The 18,917-nt window shown below is 43.3% G+C and overlaps 1 protein-coding gene across 3 annotated transcripts in view; it reads left to right on the forward strand.

Annotated features, from left to right (window-relative positions):
• Window positions 1-1,435: 1,435 nt before the first annotated feature.
• Window positions 1,436-18,917, forward strand: part of KCNJ16 (potassium inwardly rectifying channel subfamily J member 16) — a 33,769-nt gene continuing 16,287 nt past the window's right edge. The window contains exons 1-3 of one of the 3 annotated variants that reach the window (XM_030506506.1): window positions 1,436-1,503; window positions 1,585-1,654; window positions 13,840-13,945. The gene's annotated coding sequence lies outside the window, so the exon portion shown is untranslated. Of the gene's footprint in view, window positions 1,504-1,584; window positions 1,655-13,782; window positions 13,946-18,917 lie in introns of those variants that run through there. The other 2 variants (XM_030506508.1, XM_030506507.1) reach the window with 2 other exon arrangements.

Consider the following 18,917-nt stretch of genomic DNA (forward strand, 5'->3'; position numbering starts at 1 on the left):
ATAAGGCTTAACCGAAGTAGACAAAACAAGAAGATACGTAGACTAACTGGAAACATCAAGATTTGAAAATTACCTGATAGGAAAAGGGAGGGAAGGGGGATCAAAGACGTCCTAGGGAATGAAACATTCCTTCACAGCGCTTCCTGTTCTCTCTGTTATGCTAACCAAGGTAGGATTAGGTTTCAGCTGCCAAAAGAAATAACATTTGTAAATTTTTTTGGTCTGGGTAAGTGGGATAGAAAGATTTAAGTCAGCTTTTTCCAAACTATTTGCTTTTTGTCAAGCAGTCAAGTCTAGTTATTGTTATTAATTTGTATTACAGAACTACCAAACTGAGGCTGGATTTCCATTGTATTAGGTGCTGTGCAAATATCCAGTCAAAGACTGGTCTTACCTCAAAGAGCCCATAGTCTAAATAGACCAGACAGACAAAGGGCATTTTGCCCTAAGTTTATAGCTGCTTAGCCGCTGAGCTGGGAATTATACTCATCTCTCCTGAGTCATAGCCTGGTACATTGGCCGCTGGAGTACACTTCTGGAGAACAGAGGTGTCATTAAAAGAAATGAGGCTGCCACCTTGTCTCCACACACAAGATAATGATTGATGCAGCAACCCCAAGATTAACGTGAGTTGGCATAACTGACTCCTCTTGATGGCTGGGTGTGTGAGCTGGAGAAACCTCATGCCACCTCTCACCAACTCATTCCTCTGTGTAGTCCTTACGGTTTGCTTTTGGTTTGGTTTTCTGTCACGGGTTCATTTCGTAGATGAGCTTCAGAAATGCATCAGGTCTCTGCACAGATTGCATTCTGATCTGCTCCTGACCTTCCATGGTACAGAAGCATACCTAGAAATTCAGATGGCCCAAATTCGTCTTTAAGTGCTTGATTAATCTTAAAGTGCCTAAATGAACAGCCTGAACATAGTGTTGAGAAAAGTGACAGGCAGTAGCTAGTACACTTTTTGGAAGGTGCTGAGTTTCTGAGTAGGGACAGAGGCTGCACTCCACACTCACTTTTTTGCACGTATCTTCCCAGCAGGAACTGACACATAATGCTGCCTGCCCTGTGGCTCGATAGAAAAGGAGGTTGCGCTTCTGTGTAGGCTCGAAGTCTTTACCCTAACCTCATGCTAATGCAGAAACAAAAGACCTTCTGTAGGGGGAAAAAAAAAATCTGAGTAAATAAAATAGAATGTAAGTATCAACTTGAACCTGTTTATTCTAAAACTGTGTATCAGTGGGTAATTCCAATTCTAATCCCATGTGTAAATATTTGGAGTACCATTGTGAAGGGCTTTTCTTACATGGGAGAATTTCCTGCTGCTTGTTTTTCAAATCCCAGCCTACATGCGCACAGGTGAGTTCAGCTTTCTGCTGCGGGTGTCTGAGCTGCAGACAGGGAAGTGCCTGGGCAAGCAGCACATTGGCTGTCACCTGTTTCTCAAGATGCCAGCAGTGAGCAAAGCAGACCCTCTGAGTTTGCTCACAAGAACAAACTGGAGTAAATGTTTAACTTGAGTCTTTGGAGTCTACAGCTTGTACCTTTCTTTATTATTAACCCAACTCCTGTTTTTCTTTACAGTTGCACGGCTGCTGGCACACAAGAAACAAAGGACCCTTGAAATAACTTCCTCATGGAGGCATGAGTAAAGGTAAAGTACCTTTTGTATTGTTTCCATACCTATACACGGGAAAACGGTTGCATGCTTCTGTGCTCTGCATTTCTGTCAGGGCAGAAAAACCTGTCAATAGCAAGCATTGTTTAATTATGTCTTCTTCAAACTAAATCACTAGATACATCCAGCTAATTTCATCCTAATTTGACACAAACTAAAAAAGTATCTCTATGCTTAGTGCAAGAGTGTGCATGGTGGATTTCTTCATTCACATACTGGTATACACACATACACCCTGCTTTCCATTGCCTTTTCCTTCACACCAATCGCCTTAACTTCGTAACTGTTGTTTTCCTCCTGATTGTTTTCTGTCCTGCTCAAGTCTGAAAAGGTCTGCCTCTTCTCCTCCCTGTGGAGAGGCGTGACTGCACTATGAAGATCTGAATTTACATCAGTCCTTTCACGAGGCTCACACAAACCAGCTGTGCTGTTTGTTTTGCATTCAGCCTTCACCCCTGATTGTTTTCTCTGCTCTTGGGTAAGCTGTGAATTCTAGAAGAAAGCTTCGTGGTGAGGCAGGCACCCATCAGCACAGTACAAAATAACAAGGACACTTCTCTGACCGTTGTTCCAGTTACTATGCCAATATGGTGTGAATACTTGTTTTAACATAATGTTAAATATCTGTGTGTGCTTTGTGATGGCTTAAAATTGTCTTGCAGGGAGAAGGATTCACTTACCCAAATCTTTTTTGTATGTGCTGTGATGTAAATTTACATGGAAAACAATATAATTAAGCTTTAGCTAAAGCAATGCATTAAAGGCAATTCGAGTGAAGAGTTAGAGTGGAAGATAAAACAAGTACTTATAGACATTCAAAAAGTAGCTGTTTGTTGTGGTGTATTTTATATAAATATTACATATTATATATATATTACATGGTTTAGAAACAATAATATTTTAATAGAAATGGGGTTTACAAACAAAGTAAAAGAACCAAATTTTTCCTGTTTCTAGCTGCTCAGAATACCATTTTACTCCGTGAGTAGATCCTGTAAGTCGGGTGTGATGTCCATCTAAGCTGACAATGTCACAGTTCCAGTATGTTCTTTGGGAAGACCCCAGTGTCATCTCCTCTCTGTACTTCTGTGGCTGTGCTGCCTTCTGAGGATGAGCATGTCCAATATTGAGTGTCATTGGCAAGGAGATTTCTAAAGGCACTGTAGCTGCACTCTTTGTGTTTTGATTTATATTACAGCAGCATTTGCAATATGGTATGTGCTGCCCTCACAGTAAAGCTGTTCCTTTACATTATCCTAGAGCTGTATTGGCAGTCAGATTATTTGCCCTGTAAATACTTAGGAAACTGTGAGCAAAGGCTTGCAAGCATGTTATGAAATAGGAAAGTGGCATGATCACTAAGCGCTGTGAAAACACACCATCTTCATAGTTCCTGAAAAGGAACTATAAATAGCTGTTTGGGAGCAGTTCACACATCTCTGATACTTGTAAGCCGATTAGATTAGGAAAAAAGACTCTGCTATTCCGTGTTTTGATCCAATCCAGCTGTTTATTTAGCCCTAAAGATCATTGGCACCATGAGTGAGGGATGATGATAATGTGGCTACTGGGTATTTCAAACCATCTATCACAAACAGCTGGATTTGTCGCTTCAGTCCCACTGGAGAATACTGAAATGAATGGAAGTATTGGTGGTGTGTATTGGAAGGATGTCAGAACGCAGGCCCAAGTGACTATGGAAATCTGAATCATAAGATGGAAAAGGTAAATGAGGAGTGGCATGAATTTCAGGAGACTGACACCTTGGCTATGAAGTAAGTGGGAAGTTGGTTGTGAACCTGTTTCTACAATGGCCAAATTCAGATTTTAGCAATTTGCTCAAAGATGAAGAGAGAAATGAGCAAAGAAAAGACAAGAAAACACAAACCTGTTCCCTAAAAGAACAGGAGAATTGGCAAGTTGATAAAGAACACTGTGTCTGCTCAAAGGTGACCTAGGTCAGCAGAGGATGAATTTGCCTTCTCTTTTGTCTGGAGCTTAATGTTTGTTAAGGGTCCCTGGATTTCTGTTTCCTGAGCATTTTTTTCCCAATCTGGCAATTCTACAAAGCATATGTTGGACTTTAAATGTATTTGCCTGGCTTGTTCTGGGTGCTACGAAATGCAAATACAGACGCTGGCATCAAAAGGGGATGGAGTGCTTTGAAGATGAAGGGCTTGACAAAGAGCCAAGGAGCCAATGGACCAGTGAGAACTGGAATTCTCATAGGACTAAAGGACTCTATGGCTGTTGGTGAAAGCAAACACATCAGAAAGGAAACAGGGGAGCTCTTTATTGCTTTCTGCTGGCTAATTGCTTAGGCCCATAGAACTGATCAGCTGAACTGGTTAATGAAAAAGTGGATAAGGAACTTACCTGAGGGCTGTTCCAGAGGAGAAGGTGGGAAATGAGAAGTGGCTAAATCCTACATTGCCTGTATTAAAAGCAGTCAAGCTCTTTGTGCCTGAGTTCCCTTTTGGCTCTGCTGCTGTGACAGAGCCAGCAGCAAGAATCCCAGCCTGAGAGGACTTGACCCCTGTAGGGGTTTGGGTCATTGGTTGGCTGGTTGTTAGTTTGGGGTTTTTTGGTTGGTTGTTTTATTGGGTTTATTTTTACTGCAATGCTAGAAGCCACTTCCAAAACATTCTGGTGATACTGAAGGATAGGATAGGATAGGCTAGGATAGGGTAGGATAGGATAGGTGGGGTACCACCTTATCATGCTTCAGAGACATACAAACAGCAGAAAAGCATCATTTTCCAGTGCTACTGCCCCATCCAGGCTCAGTGGCATTGTTCTGACAAAAAAATAGATTAGACTTTTTTGGTGTAAAAAAGTGCAAAGCAGTGACTGCTTTTTGTGCCTCGCTCCAGCTCTGAATGTGCTTCTCATCTCCTGCGGAACTCCATAGCAAAAGCCTCACTGGCTGCAGCAATGTGCAGTGTCAAGTGTTAAAATGCAGCGGTAAGCATAGAAATAACAGTAACACTATCCCATGATATAATCAGGGTTTCTTTTTCAGAATCTAATGATGTTAAAATAAATGGAATTATGTTGCTTTTCATTTTTTTTTTAAGCCAGTAAAGTCTAAAAGAGGATTTGCCCCATTTCTACAATGTGCTTAAGGACTTAGAGTGCACGATTGACTGCAGGTTTATTAGGGGCATGAGGGGTTGGCATACGGCATTCTCTGCTTAAAGCTGCTCAGAGCCTTTTCATTCTGGTCAAGGAGGATGTTTTTTTCATCTTAATCATTATTTGTGTGGCCGTATGGGGCCTGGCATTTTCCAGAGCTTTTTCTTACTGCATAGAAACAGTGATGAACATTCTTTACTCTAAAGAGCAAGGAGAACCAGTGTTCTGGATAGGACCTAGAAAACGTGAACTGGAGAAAATATCTCACAAACATCTTCAGTGGGAGGTTTTTCCTTCTTTTTATTGACATGGTCGGTGAGAATCGTTCTAGCGAGTTCAATGAACGTTAGATCAAATCACAGTGTCTCTCTAACTCTCCCCCTCTGCTGGCAATTCAGTTCCTGCTGTGCTGCTGGAGCTGCACAGCAGCTCTGAGCTCTGCAAGAGTCTTTTAAGAAGTCATATAGCAGCATTCCTCATTTGAGTCAAAGGATGAAGCACAGGAGAAAACTCTGGGGTAGTGAAAACCAGGACAAGTATTAGGTGCTAGGGAAGGACAGGTAGATTCTGCAGTCTGGGCGGTGCTTTGTGCAGGAAGATCAGATGGTTGTATCTGAAGTGTTTATCCTGTATGTGTGCATGACACGAGAGTGGTTTGTGTGATAGGAATATTTTCCTACTCAAGTTTCTCAGCCCTTCTTGATTCTTAATCTGCTCTGCACTATTCTTTGCTTTGTTCTGCACAAAGGCATGAAAGTTGCCAAATGTCAATGTCGGACTCTATAGGAGGAAGAGAAATCTAGTCCTTTAGGTAAACTTTTCCTTCTGTAGTTAGAAGTTCCCTCTCTCAGTAGAAGCAGCAGCATTTCTTTTCAGTGTTTCTTCTGGCCTGCTGTGAGTATATTTTAAATATGTATCACAGAAAACAGGGTTCCTGTGGAGGTCCTGATTTTGAACAGAAACTTAAAGTTCTCTGTTTTTGGTGGAAAAATTCTTGCCTGAAAATAAGTGTAACAAATATTTGTGGTGTCACAGGAGGCCGTCAGATCCCCAGGTATCTGCTCAGTTCTAAAGGCAGCTTCTTCCTCCCTCCAGAACCAACTTGAAGTGATGAACCAGCACGCTGGGAGCTGGGTTTATTTAGGTGTTGAGCAGATTTTTTGCAATAGTGGAGTATGAAACAGTCTCAGCCAGAAATGAAATGACTAATGTTGATGAGAGTGGCGGAGATGTGTGTCTGAGACAAATGAAGTTCTACCCTTCATTAACCCAAAGGAGAGTTTTATCTAAATTGCCAATAGGATCCACAGCTTGCACAGGTACTTAGTTTTCTTCTGGCGTAATTCTATGTGCAGAGATATTATTTTGAGGAGAGTGCACAATCAATATTTTACTGAAAATAGGTTTTAGATAATATTTTCTGTTAACACAGGGAAAAAAGACCCTTTTCTCCATATTATTTTAGCACTGATGAATGGGTTTAGTGAGACATTCAGAAAAGAGTTTGCTGGTTTGGGGCTTGGGCACATTTTCAATACTCAGACACTTTCCCCTTGCGTTTTGATCTTGGCTCGAATTCAGAAAACCCTCTCAGGTTAATTTGTTTTTCAGTACAGAACCATATGGAACTTAAAGTCAGAGACAGTGATTTGCCTCTTCTCTTTCCCCTGCAGAATGACATAGCCGTGCTCAGTGAGAGCGGGCAGGGAACGGCAGACCCCGGCCTGCGCGTTGCTCTCCGGTGGGAGGTTTGAGGTCTCAGTGGGATCGGGCGAGGGCTGCAGCAGAGCCCTGTCGCCCTCACGTTGCTCTTACGGGGAAGGTGAGCGGAGCCCCGGCTCCCGCCCCGGATTCGCGCTGTGCCGCCGCGCCGCGCCGCGTCCCGCCCGGGCGCAGGGACCCGCCCGCCGCCGGCCGTGGTGCTGAACGGATAGCGCCGCCCCGCCCCCGGCCCCGCCCCGCCGGGCGCGCCCGGTGCCCCGCGGGGCCGCTCCCGGTGTGTCGGTGTCGTTTGTGAGGAAGGGAAGCGGTGTCGCAGTGCTTCTGCAGCACTGCCTGGAAGAAGAGGTGTTCGGAACAGTGCTCCTGCCCCAGAGCTTGCTCTGCTGTGGAATCACTGAATCATTCAGGTTGGAAAAGGCTCTGCCAAGCCCACCACTAAACCACATCCCTAAGCCCTACATCTACACGTCTTTTAAACATGGTGACTCCACCACTTCCCCAGGCAGCTTGTTCCACTGCTTGACAGCCCTTTCAGTGAAGGCATGTTTCCTAACATCCAACCTAAACCTCCCCGGCACAGCTTGAGGCCAGTTCCTCTCATCCTGTCACTTGCTATTTGGGAAAAGAGGCTGACCCCCACCTCACTCCATCCTCCTTTCAGGTAGCTGTAGAGAGCGATAAGGCTCTCTGACAGCTATAAAAGCTTCTTTTCTCCAGGTTAAACAATCCCAGTTCCCTCTGCTACTTCTTATAGGATTTGTGCTCCAGACCCTTCATTAGCTTCGTTGCTCTTCTCTGGACAGGCTCCAGCGCCTCAATCTCTATGGACAATGTCCGCTATGCTCCATGGAACTTAATTTCTCCTCCCCAGTAACAATTGCTGAGATTTTAAATATTACAGTAGTACTTAACACCCCCAGTAATGGTCAGTTGTGCTGTTTCACCAACATGGAGCAAAGAATTGGTCTCCAGCCTGAATTGCCAAAGCTTAATTAGGTATGACACACATTACTCCTTGTGCTAAAGTGCTGCAGGGGGATGTTGTATGTTGTTAAACAGCTGCTGGATTCTGCCCGAGAGGGATGTTGTATGTTGTTAAACCGCTGCTGGATTCTGCCCGAGAGGGAAATCTATTTATGAGTTGTATTTTGAGTTGTAAAGTTTGCAATAGGAAACAGCAAAGCTATAGAACCGTGCTGAATTATTAAGACTGTTCAGTCACACAGAACAATAACCGTAAAACAAGGGGTCAGACACAGGCTGGCCCCATGTGGGTGGTGCACAGGGACAGCAAGCACAGGTCATCCTGAGTGCAAAGGCTACTGCTGAGCAGCAATACCTAAGCGGGCAGAGACCATTAACAGTTACCCTCTGGCCTGTGGAACTGGCTGGATCCAGACAGCTCAAAAATAATATAACCCCACTGGAGAGACTGTACTTATGCAATGGGAAGTTCTGGGAGAGATTTCCTGGCCCACTGAGGAATCTGGAAGTGCAAATGTTAGTGAAAATTAAGACTTCTTCTTCAAGTACTTGGATAAAACAATGACCTCCTGACACTCTCAGTAGCATCTTAAGAGCAAGAGGTTAGCTCTGCAGTTGGCAAGGGCTGGGCTATTTCTATTTATCAAGTATCCCATTTGAATTCCCCTGCCAAGAACTGAATATTTAGGATTTCCATGGCAACATATTTCTGAACCCATATTACAGTCAGACTGACGCGTGTCAACTGATCCAGGGATGCAGGAGGTAGTGGCTGAATTTATTCAAGCAATCACATTCTCTTTTCCAAGGCTAATGCACATGAATACTGAGTTAGCAAACTGAATTGACAGGGATTCCATCTCAATGAACATGTATAATGTTCCAGCCCAGGAGAGTAGCATTTAATTGATGAGTGGGATTATATTTACATAGCAATTATAACAAAGTCAAGGTTGGCTTTACATGAAAGACTGTTTGCTCTAATATCTTGGTGCTTGGTTGTCCAGGAAAGCTGTTCCTTTATAGGCAAGAAAAACACATCAGACCAGATGCACGCAGCTTTTACATGTGCTTCTTCTCATACTCTGCAAATACTCACTTCATGAAGCCAGCTCAGTAGTCACGTTGTGGTTGCCTTAGCTACATACATCAATTTACTCCATTATAACTTAGATGCTGATTGTTTAAGTGCACAAGTATTAATAGTTATTCACTGCTATCCTCAAATGGCTGTTCGGTGCCTAATGTAAAATGAATAAGGGCTCATTCTAAATCCCATATAAGTCAATGGGCATCTTTCTCCTCATTTCATTCAGAGCTGGAATTAGCTATCCCCGCTGCACTGCTCCCAGATATTAATTTTTTGTCCTCAAGACACCTTTGCAAGGTAAGGTAATGCTGCTGGCTCACAGTAGCATTACCTTCACAGATGGAAAGCTGGGGCCAGAAAGGTCCCAGGATCATCCAGCATATACGCAGGGGTCCTGACCCTCATCATCTGTTCAGCCTGGATTTCTTTCCATGGATAGTGGGATTTGGAAAGAGGAAAGGTTAATGCCTGAGTTTTGCTCTAATACAGAGTTGGGTTTGTGGGGGGAAGCAGCTGGACCTTGAAGCTAGGAGGCAATACCACGTCTTGTAGTTCTGTGTAGTCAGAGACCAAAAACTGTATTCAGATGTCTTATGGGGCCTAGCACGGAGTTAAGTTCACTGCTGGCTCTGGAAACAAGAGAGTGGTGAGGAACTTAAACCATCTATTACCTATGGTATAGCGAGAAGAAATATGCATGACAGCTATGCTGAGTGATCGGAATACCTCTAGACACTGGGAGGAGGAAGGGCTGTACTCAGAAGTCCAACACAAATGCCATACTTATCTTTCTTCATTGACTCATATGGGGAGCTGGATCCTGACATCCTTGAATTCCCCAATGGTCAGAAGTGATCATCCTTCTCTGACAACAGGCAGAGTGGTCTAGGTCCACCTTTGTTACTGTATTAGGAGGATATCCCCAAGTGGCTTAACTAAGGACATACTGCACTAGAGACAGGGAAATAAACTGAGGTCTCTTGAGTCTTCTACCACAAAAAGTTTTCTTTTCTTATTCTAAGCTTTCACTGCTCTCACTCTTATTGCCATGGAAATTGTCTCCTTAGCTCCTATTGGAATTGTCTTGTTGACATCATTAGTTAAGAACATAATAGATAGCTGAACTGCTCTGATATTTATCTTCAGGTCAACAGCTATTAAGACTCCAGAAGCAAATTAGAAAAAAAACATAGACCTTTTATTAGTAGAACTTAATTTAACTGTATTTAAACTTCATTAAGGAGTAAAAAAAAAAATGACCTTTGTTAATGCACTCTTTCTTTATAAAGTATGAAATAAGGATATTAGATTAGTTTGATCCTGGTTCTTATTATGCACACACAGTAGATGAGAATGCAAAAATTCCTTCATTCAGTTAGGTACTCTTGGATGTCAAATCAAAGACCAGGTGCTCCGCAAGCCCATTTCCTCTCTTCAGTGTTTTATGTTTCCTAGCACTGTAATTCCCCCCAGGAAACCAGGAGAAATCTTAATTTCTTACCCTCCTCCCCCCCCCCATTAAAGTAACAGCTCTGGTCATTTAAACAATCAAGCACATGTTCTTACACTGTCTGCACCTCATGCTATCCATAAATGGTGATGTGGTAAGAAAAACCATGGAGGAAAGGAAAGGAAATGACATTAACCTTTTCCATCTGATAAATAAGGGCTCTATTCAGCTGCAATAATCCACATCCTTCCCTAGAGATCCAGTTAATGTAATACCTAAGGGCTCAGTTCATTTAAAATTATTTCCACACTGGCCAGCTGATTTCTTGGTGAATTATTCAGTCCCCAGACTGGAATATTCTCCCTGTGCAGCCCTTGTAAAAGGGCTGGAGCCCTTCTGTAACTCCCAATGACCCCTTAGATGTGCCATAGGGTCTGTGACATCCACATCTGTGCCCTCTGGTAACAGGAGCTTTTGTGCTGATTTTCATGGGACAACCAGTCTGTAAGCACTGGAGATAACACACCCTGTCCCATTTGCTGCGCTTCTCTGCAGGGGGCTTCTCACCTCCCTATCAAACTTTAAGCACCTACAGTTTATAGGTAGTAAAAAGAGAGTTTGAGCCTTGAATGGGTGGAAACTTAGAGCAAAGAGCTCAGCCAGTTCAAAAGAAGCAGCCTGGATTATGTTGTTGCTGGGGTTTGAGGTGATGGATGTGGATCAGTGACCACTGCAGGGTTGCTTGAATGATCCACAGTCCCAAAGGCTGAAAGCTGAGAATTAAATTTGTGGGATTTTTACTCCCTTTGCAATTCAGAGGTGGCTGCAGGGCGATTGGTATCTGCTCAGCTTGTACCTGCCCAAGAAGCTTGCAAAGACAAAGGGCTGTCTGTGTGCATCCATCGAGGCAGATGTTCTCAAAGCAGGAGAGGGGAGCAGGGCTTACAGAATCCAATTGCAAATCAATGGGAAACACTAGTTTAAAATCAGCAGCAAAACGTGAAAATCCCAGATTTATATTAGTTGCATTGATCCTTACTTGATGGAAAGCCATGGGAATCTTCTCATTGGCATCAAGACATTTTGGATTAAGTGCTTACATTATGAAACATGTTCTTTCCCTTTTTTTTTCCAAAGGGAGTGTAAGTAGTTGAGGGTAATAAACCCAAGTTGTCTGCAATTTTGCAACCTTTCTGATGCTGTAATAAGCTGTGCTCTGAGGGTTCATTATTAGACTGTCTTAAAACTTGCTAGTGAAACAGGAAAAACAAGAAACCTGACCTCACTGTAGTGCTTAATTGAAGTGCATTTATTGACTGATTTTAAGCTCTTACAGCAACTCTGTTTGCTAAGAACTATGGGCTAGCTCTTGGCTTGTGTGGACCTTACCTGTTGGGGTAGACACAGCCACACAAAGGCATGTCATATTCCAGGCTGGCATCACGGGGTTGGCCTGGAGCTGAGCAGGAGGCTATAGCTGGAGGTTGGCACCTTCCCCCTTGCTGCAATGCTGCTGCTCAGCTTCCCTCCTCCTCCAGGAGCCCATGGGATGACCAGCCCCAGTGGGGTCAATATGCCAGAGGTGAAGTAGGAGTGTTGTGCTGGGCATGTTTCAGTTCCTATCTCTTTGGTGTTGGGGCAGGTAACAGGGGTCAGAAGAGAGAATAAACCCCTGTCCTGCCTCCATAAGGATTCTGCAAGTTGCAATTCTTCAGAACTGGATCTCCAGCCTCACAATGCTTGGGGGGACACACTGAGAAGTCTGTTATACATCAGTGCCAAAGCAAGCTACAGTGGGATATCTCTGCTAGTAAATCTACCTTTGATACTGTAATGCCGAGACTGGCACGTACTTAATGCTAGTACAGTCTTATCCCCATCCCATCTGTATTAGAAATCAAGGCAGAAAAATAAAGACCATTACCATGCTGTAACCTTAAGAACAGTTTCTCACTTCATAGAGGCACTCAGCAGGCACTGGTGCGTTCAGCCATGATTCATTAGCACTGAACCTCAGTGCTAGCCTTGGCCAGTTTTGTCTGGATTCAGTTAACTTGTTCCTCTGGCAGGAAAGATTTCTGAGCATTTGTGTTATCTCTCTGGAAATCTTAAGTAGGAGCTGAACACGATTGAGAACAGTTGCCTGATAAAAGAGACAGAAAGAAAATACATTCTGTGGGAGACTGGGGAGGAATGGAAGTCGGTCCTGGAATAGACAGACAATAGACCCCTGGTGTGAGAGAAGAAGCTGAGATTGTAAGAGGTGGACTGGACATGCAATCACATCATGATTGTATATGATGTGATACTGACTTTGTGTTATACCCATTGAATTCATCTCTAATCCAGTTCACCATAAAGTTAAATTAAACTGGCTGGTTTATTCCAAAAGTTTGGGAACACTTACAGCCTTGTGGAACTGGTGCTGATCAGCATCCTGAGCACTGCAATGCAGCCACAGGGACACAGGTAAATGGAGTCTTTGCAACTTTATTGTTGCAAACCAGCTGCAAAACTGACCCAGTGGAGGCATGGAGTCTGCTTAAGGAGTCTGTGATGCAAATTTATGCAGATGACTGTCATTAGTCTGTATATGTGCTTGAAACAGCGGGGTAAGTGAGAGATAGCTACAGGCCATAGAAACTGCAGATCTGTCCCCACTTGCCATCTTAGGAAAAAGTATTAGAGCACCAAAGAGACTTGCTTCTCAATTCTTTTGATAGATTGCAGGCAAGTGGGAGTGTAAAAGCTATTCTATCACCAGCCACCGACCTCTTGGCTCCTCTTTCTTGGCATTTATTGGCAAATATTTCTGCCCTTGAGTCCCCAGAAGCAAAGCTCCGTGGCCAGATGGGCGCAGGCACAAGCAGCCGCAGTGCATAGGAGTAAGAGCAGGCAGAGTTCATGGGACACAGCCCTCATCTGAAGACCTTATTGATAGGCTCAGGGTAAGATCACTGTCTGCACCTTGTGTGTAATACTATCTAATGGACTGAGTTAAAACCTTGCAGTTGCAGGAGTTTCCAGGAATGTGTTTTTCTCTGTGAGACAGAAAAACCTGGGAAGGCCGGTGGAAGCACACAGTTGGTGGGATTGCTCTGTACTGCATACACCTCCTTTTACACTGACCTCATTTTTGTGGCCAGCGTGGCCAGGTAAAGATCTCTCCCAGCTCTCTGGGAATACTATCACATTTCAGGTGGCAGAGCCAGCAGGCGAGCTGGTCTCTATGCAACCAAGTCAGAGGATGGAGTAGAACAGGAGTTTAAAACACACAATGCTCTGCTGTGAGTGCAGGCAGGTTAGCAGCAGCAGAGGGTTCTGGGGAAAAATGAGGACTTCAGACATCTGCTGGTGACTTTTATTGTACCTAGAGGTGGTGGGATGCAAGGATAAAACCCAAGGCCCGAAGGTGTTTATGCTGTGTGCAAAAAGCCCTTTCCACTTTTAAAAAAGCTTCTTGTCAAGGCTGCCTTAAAGGCACTTTAACTACCTGTTAGATCAGTTATCAGAGAAATGGGAAAGGTTTGGGGTCCAATTAGTTCCTGGTGTGAATCCTCCAGTTGCTTCATGCTTGCTGCAAAGTAGACCTTGAGCCTTTTTGAGACAAAGCTGGTAAAACTGCTGGGCTCCCAAATGCAGCATATTTCTCGTCGGTTCTAATGTGCTGAAAGGATGGGATTTTCTGTGAACTTTTCTCAAACAGTCTTGCATTTTTTTCTCTCTTTGAGAGGGGGAGGAGTTGTGCCTAAAAAAACAAACCCAACCTGTCGTTCTCAGCTCTGCCAACCTGTCAGTCCAGCCATGCAAGAGAGAGGGAGAGAGACAGAGGAAAGGAAAGGAGGGAGTGAAGCAGGGATTCTTTCAGATCTCAGCAGACATTCAGGTAAAGCCCATTTCTCATTTCCTTATCTGTGCTTGTCTCTGAGTGTGTACATGTAAACAGAAATTCTGTTACCTTAGAGAGTTTTACACTAACTAAACAATCTGTATGGGAATAAACTCTTTATCTTGTTCAACTTGAAGTGTGTTTTGCATGTAAACTGGCAGCTTGTTACTTGTTTGGAAACACAGATTTTCTCTCTGAAATTCAGAAGGAGAGTTGGTGTTCATTTGAATATTAAAAAGAGGCAGAGCTGGTATGAATACTTGTTTGGGGAGAATATTAAGCTGTGTAATTTCAGGGCTGAAGCCAGCCTCTAATTACTGAAGATCAGGATAAGAATTTGTTAGAGGAGGGGAATTCTTGCAGAGCTGCCTATTGCAAAGCCCTTACACCTTCTCCTGGAGCATTTGGTATTAGCCACTGGTGGAGACAGGATACGAGACTAGACAGACTGCAGATCTGATCCAGTTTGGCAGTTCCTCCATTCCTCCATTCCTGTCTGTCCATTTTTGGTGGGGTTTATCCAACTTGTCATTACCAGAGGAGGAACAAAGCTAAGGTGCAGCAAAACTGCCCGCATGAATTCTTGAGTCAGGAGGGCAGATCAGCAGAGGCACTTTCAGCTCATGCCAGAGGAAATTGAAGGTTACAGACTGTGAGAAATGTTGGCTGAAATGAGTGTGAGTCAGAAGAACCATTCTGCCCCAGAGCTTGCCTTATGAGTCTGGTCTGGGCAACCACTTTGTTGGAACAGTTGTGGTACAGTGGGCCTAGTAATGAAGGCCTGAAATACAAGAATGGACTCAATTTTGGTAGAGCTGAGTGTCTGTGTATGAGGAGCTGTGTGAATGTGTACTTGTGCACAAACAGATATGTGTAAGGAGTCTGTGGATAGATTCTGACCTCTAGTACGCCATGAAAATCCACCAGCAAAGGCAAGAAAGGAAGAATTATGTTCATCCACCTTAGAGGTATTCTTTCTGTATTTCTGAATCCTGAACAAACATTTTAAACTGTACTAAAAACTCTGTAATAGCTTTCTAGATAGGTTGAGGCTCTGGAAGGTCATATAGAAGGCAAAGTGGTGGACAAGATTTCCTTTCCCTGCTGTATATTGAGGGTTTTCACTTCTGCCAGGGTGTGCCTGCTGGAAATAACCTTCTAGTAATACTAACCCAACAGACAGAACAGGTTGCAAGATGGCAATACAATTGTCATGTTGTGGGTTGCAATGCCCTTGCCAGGGGTTTGGTTACATAGTAATGGCTTCTGCATCTTCCTTGTTTTTCAACCTAGAATCACAGACTGGTTTGGATTGGAAGGGACCTTAAAGATTATCTGGTTCCAACCCCCTGCCAAAGGCAGGGGCAGACTTCCTCAAATACTTGTGCCTGTGCTGTAGTTTCAGATTGAAGCTCTCTTCCTGTGGCGGTGGCCACAACGGAGCTGAGAGCCTGGGAAGAGGACAGAGGTGATCCAGATGAGAGAGGGGTGGTCTGCGAGGTGGTCTGTCCATATGACCCTTCCTATAAAAGCATTTGCAATGTCTTTGCATTACATCACTTGCCTTTCTCCTGGTAGTGTGGTCTCCTGGGAAATTTGAGCGGGTGTTTCTTATTACCCCTGACTCATTCCCCATGGGGATGGTGATACAGAGTGAGACTATAGCTTTTAGTGTACAAAAGAAATTCTTTTATAGACAGCGGGGTTTGTAGTAGTATTATAAGCTTTCCTGCTGAGCCAGGATGGAGAGGGAAGTGCTTTCTCAAGTGACCATAGGAGATGGAGAAGAGGAAGCGAATACTTCAATTTCAGTGGGAATAAACATTGTTACTGCTAGTTACAGTAACAGAAATTAGTCACTGAAAGGAGGAAAGGAGGAAAACTCTTTAGCTTTCACGATCTGCAAAGACTTCGCCAACTGGCTTAACAGCACTCCATCTTCTCTTCTTTCTCTTCTCTCCTTTCTCTTCTCTTCTGTTTCCCTTTGTTTACATGATTTAAAGCAATGCAAAGAAGGCTTGGGACATCTACATGCCACATTCTACAATGGTGATGGGCATTTTTGAAATGAGGACAAGCATTCTGATGCAGTTGCTTCATTACTGCTTTTCAAAAGGTATGAATGTACAGCTGTAACAAGATTGGTACCTCTAAGTCAGCCAGGCTCCCTAGAGATCAGACAATTGATGTATGTACTGTCAAACACAAGATTATAGTACGTGTTGATAAATGGTTTAGCACTGCTTAGCAAATGTCAGTGGATCGATCAGAGTTAACCAGCTGCAAACTCACTAAATTCAGGCAATGTCCAGGCAATCCATATTTTAGATGGGCTTCATTAGTGTAGTTGTAACAACTCGGCACTGCAACAGAAGGGAAGAAATAGCAGAAATACAAGTCCAGTTCTTACCAAGGTTTCTGTACCTGTCATTCTGGAGGCAGAAAGAACAGGGGCTGATGTTCAGGAAACTGTTTCTAAAGAAACAAACTCCTGCAAAGGAAGTGTTATCAGACAAAAAAGTTGCAATGTGAGAAATCCTTCTGCTAGAAGAGGTTCTGAATAGCTCTTGCAAAGATCGGTTGGAGAACACTTCATAATAAGAAGGTTTCTGGCTTTCAAGAGAACGCTGCTAATTCACCTCTCTCACTGTTCTCAAAGTGACTAAGATTCTCTAGATTAGCTGCTGCCTTGCCCTACTTTCTTTTATTAGTTACCTTCTTGCCCAATAATCTCACCATCAGCTTTTGGTGAGAATGTTTGGTAACAGAACATCCGTTTCCAGTAACCCATTGTGCAATTACAGTGCCATATGATGAATACAAGCAAGCCAAACAATCGCCACCTCGGATTTCTTTCTATGTTAGGAGAAGAGCTTGATTTTATTCTTCATCTTTTATTGTAGAAGCAGACGAGCTGTCCCTCCTGGCTGGCAGGAAGCAGTGCTGTATTCCAAGAAGCCTCTGTGCTTCTTTTACAAGGAACTAAGCATTTTTGGTAGTTTTCAGTCGTGATAGTAGCACTGCTTCCTCTTTTTAAAGCAGTTAAATTTGTGTTTTGAGAGTGTGGACAGGAGAGAATATGCTTCAACTACTCAAATATTATTTGTGGTGACAAGCTGGGCTGGAGAATTGGAAGAGTGGAGAGTGTTTCAGCCCTTAATTTCCTGTGGAAAGTTTCAGCTGAGGAAGCATTGAATTTTTGGTTTCTCTTTGCTGTCAACATGGTAGAGGTCAATAATAGCCTGAAAAGGTCTAAGAATTGACCAACAGTCTGGGAAACAAACTGAATAGAGGCAATTTCAGTGAACAGCCATTTTTCAGACAAGTTTTCCTGTAGCCCAAAGGAAAACTAAGACAGGGATTCACCTGACGATGTGAAATGAAGACTCATCTGGATGAAAGACTAAAACTAGCTGGAAGTTTTCCATGTCTAAGAATGAAAGGCATACCCATTCCTGAGGCAACTTTGAACACAAAGGCTCTCTGGTTCTTTTGAAAATGTTCTCTCTCTCTAACTGGTTTTAAATTGGCACCTGATTTTGTGTACATCAGCATCAGGGCATCTCTTCATTGTTCCTTTGCCAGCCTGCATCCTGGCAGTGATCAGCCCTGAGCTGACTCTCCTGACCCAATCCCTGACATGGCCACATGGCCCATTGTGCTCTCCAAGAAATGCTGATCCATAGCAGCTATGGGAGAACATGCACATTTCTAACTGGCATTCTCCCACTCAAAGATAGCTCAAATTCAGACAAATCTGAACAAGTGTGATGATATTCACTTAATACGTATAAAAGTAGTTGCCATAAAACGCAGCCCACTTTCCACCAGAAATCTCAGTGGGAAAATCCAACTATTTCTATTTCCACTCACAAGCCTTAACCAGCTGTTTGACTATTAATGAAAATCCTGGTAGTTTTCCACAACTGAGTGAGAACTCTTTCCAGGAGTGGCCTGTGGTGAGATTTCTAGTGCACTCTTGCTTTGGGTAGACTAAGAATATCTTTTCAAGGCATTTTGTCACCACAGATTGCTATTCCCCAAAGAAAGGAGGCAATTGGTGCCTCATGCAAGAAAAACAAGTAACCCTCAAACAACTTCTGTCTGTTTCAGGTCTCAGAATGATTTGATTTAGACTTTTTCGATGGGAATAAGTAATTAGTGCTTTATCTACATGAGTCTGTTCGAATCGAGTCAGATGATTGGTGCAGCAGAGTTTTGGATCGAGGTGCAGTTGCCCTGGTAACAATCGAGAGTGAAATCAGAACCTTTTGAACAGCCAGTGGAATGTGGTTCTACTTGGATGACAATAGGTCAAAGCATTTTAATGGGTAAAAATGTAATCCAGTACAATAGGATTTATTGCCACTATGTCATCAGATTGACACTATTCCTGCAAATTCTTCAGCTTGTGACAGACTTCAACTGAAATCTGTTTAGTGGAAAAACTTGTAAAATGCCATTAATCATTTTATTTTCCAAATCAACCAAAGAGTCTGTGTGTCTCAGGGGGTTAGAAAGAATATCTTCCAAGTGAGTGAAATTCAACCTCTGTGCACAAAGCCCTAATGAATGGCTGTTCTGGACACAATAAATGGTTCTAAGAACTAAAGGCTCATTTCTGCAGGGTGCTGAGTACTCTGCTCAAAGTCTATTGGAGAACTTCTGCACTTGCTTAATTTTACAGTAACAAAATAGTTTCCAGTGATTTCTAGGATGGTTATTTATGCTCTTAAACCTGATTGTATTTGCTGACAGACAAGACCTTGCAGGATTAATTCCTAAACCAACAGTGAAAGAAAAGATTCCCTGTTCAGTATGGCAAGGGCATGGGGCAATATTTCATCCTTCCTGCTGACATTTTTCCAGCTTCTGCAATAATGATCCTTTTATTCTGAAAGATCCCAGAGTGCTGTCCCAGCTCCTGAAGTGCAGCCACAGCAAGGACCAGCAATGCAGAACATCAGGA

This window comes from Strigops habroptila, chromosome 14 (genome assembly GCF_004027225.2).
Source record: "Strigops habroptila isolate Jane chromosome 14, bStrHab1.2.pri, whole genome shotgun sequence".
NCBI classification, from domain to species: Eukaryota; Metazoa; Chordata; class Aves; order Psittaciformes; family Psittacidae; genus Strigops; species Strigops habroptila.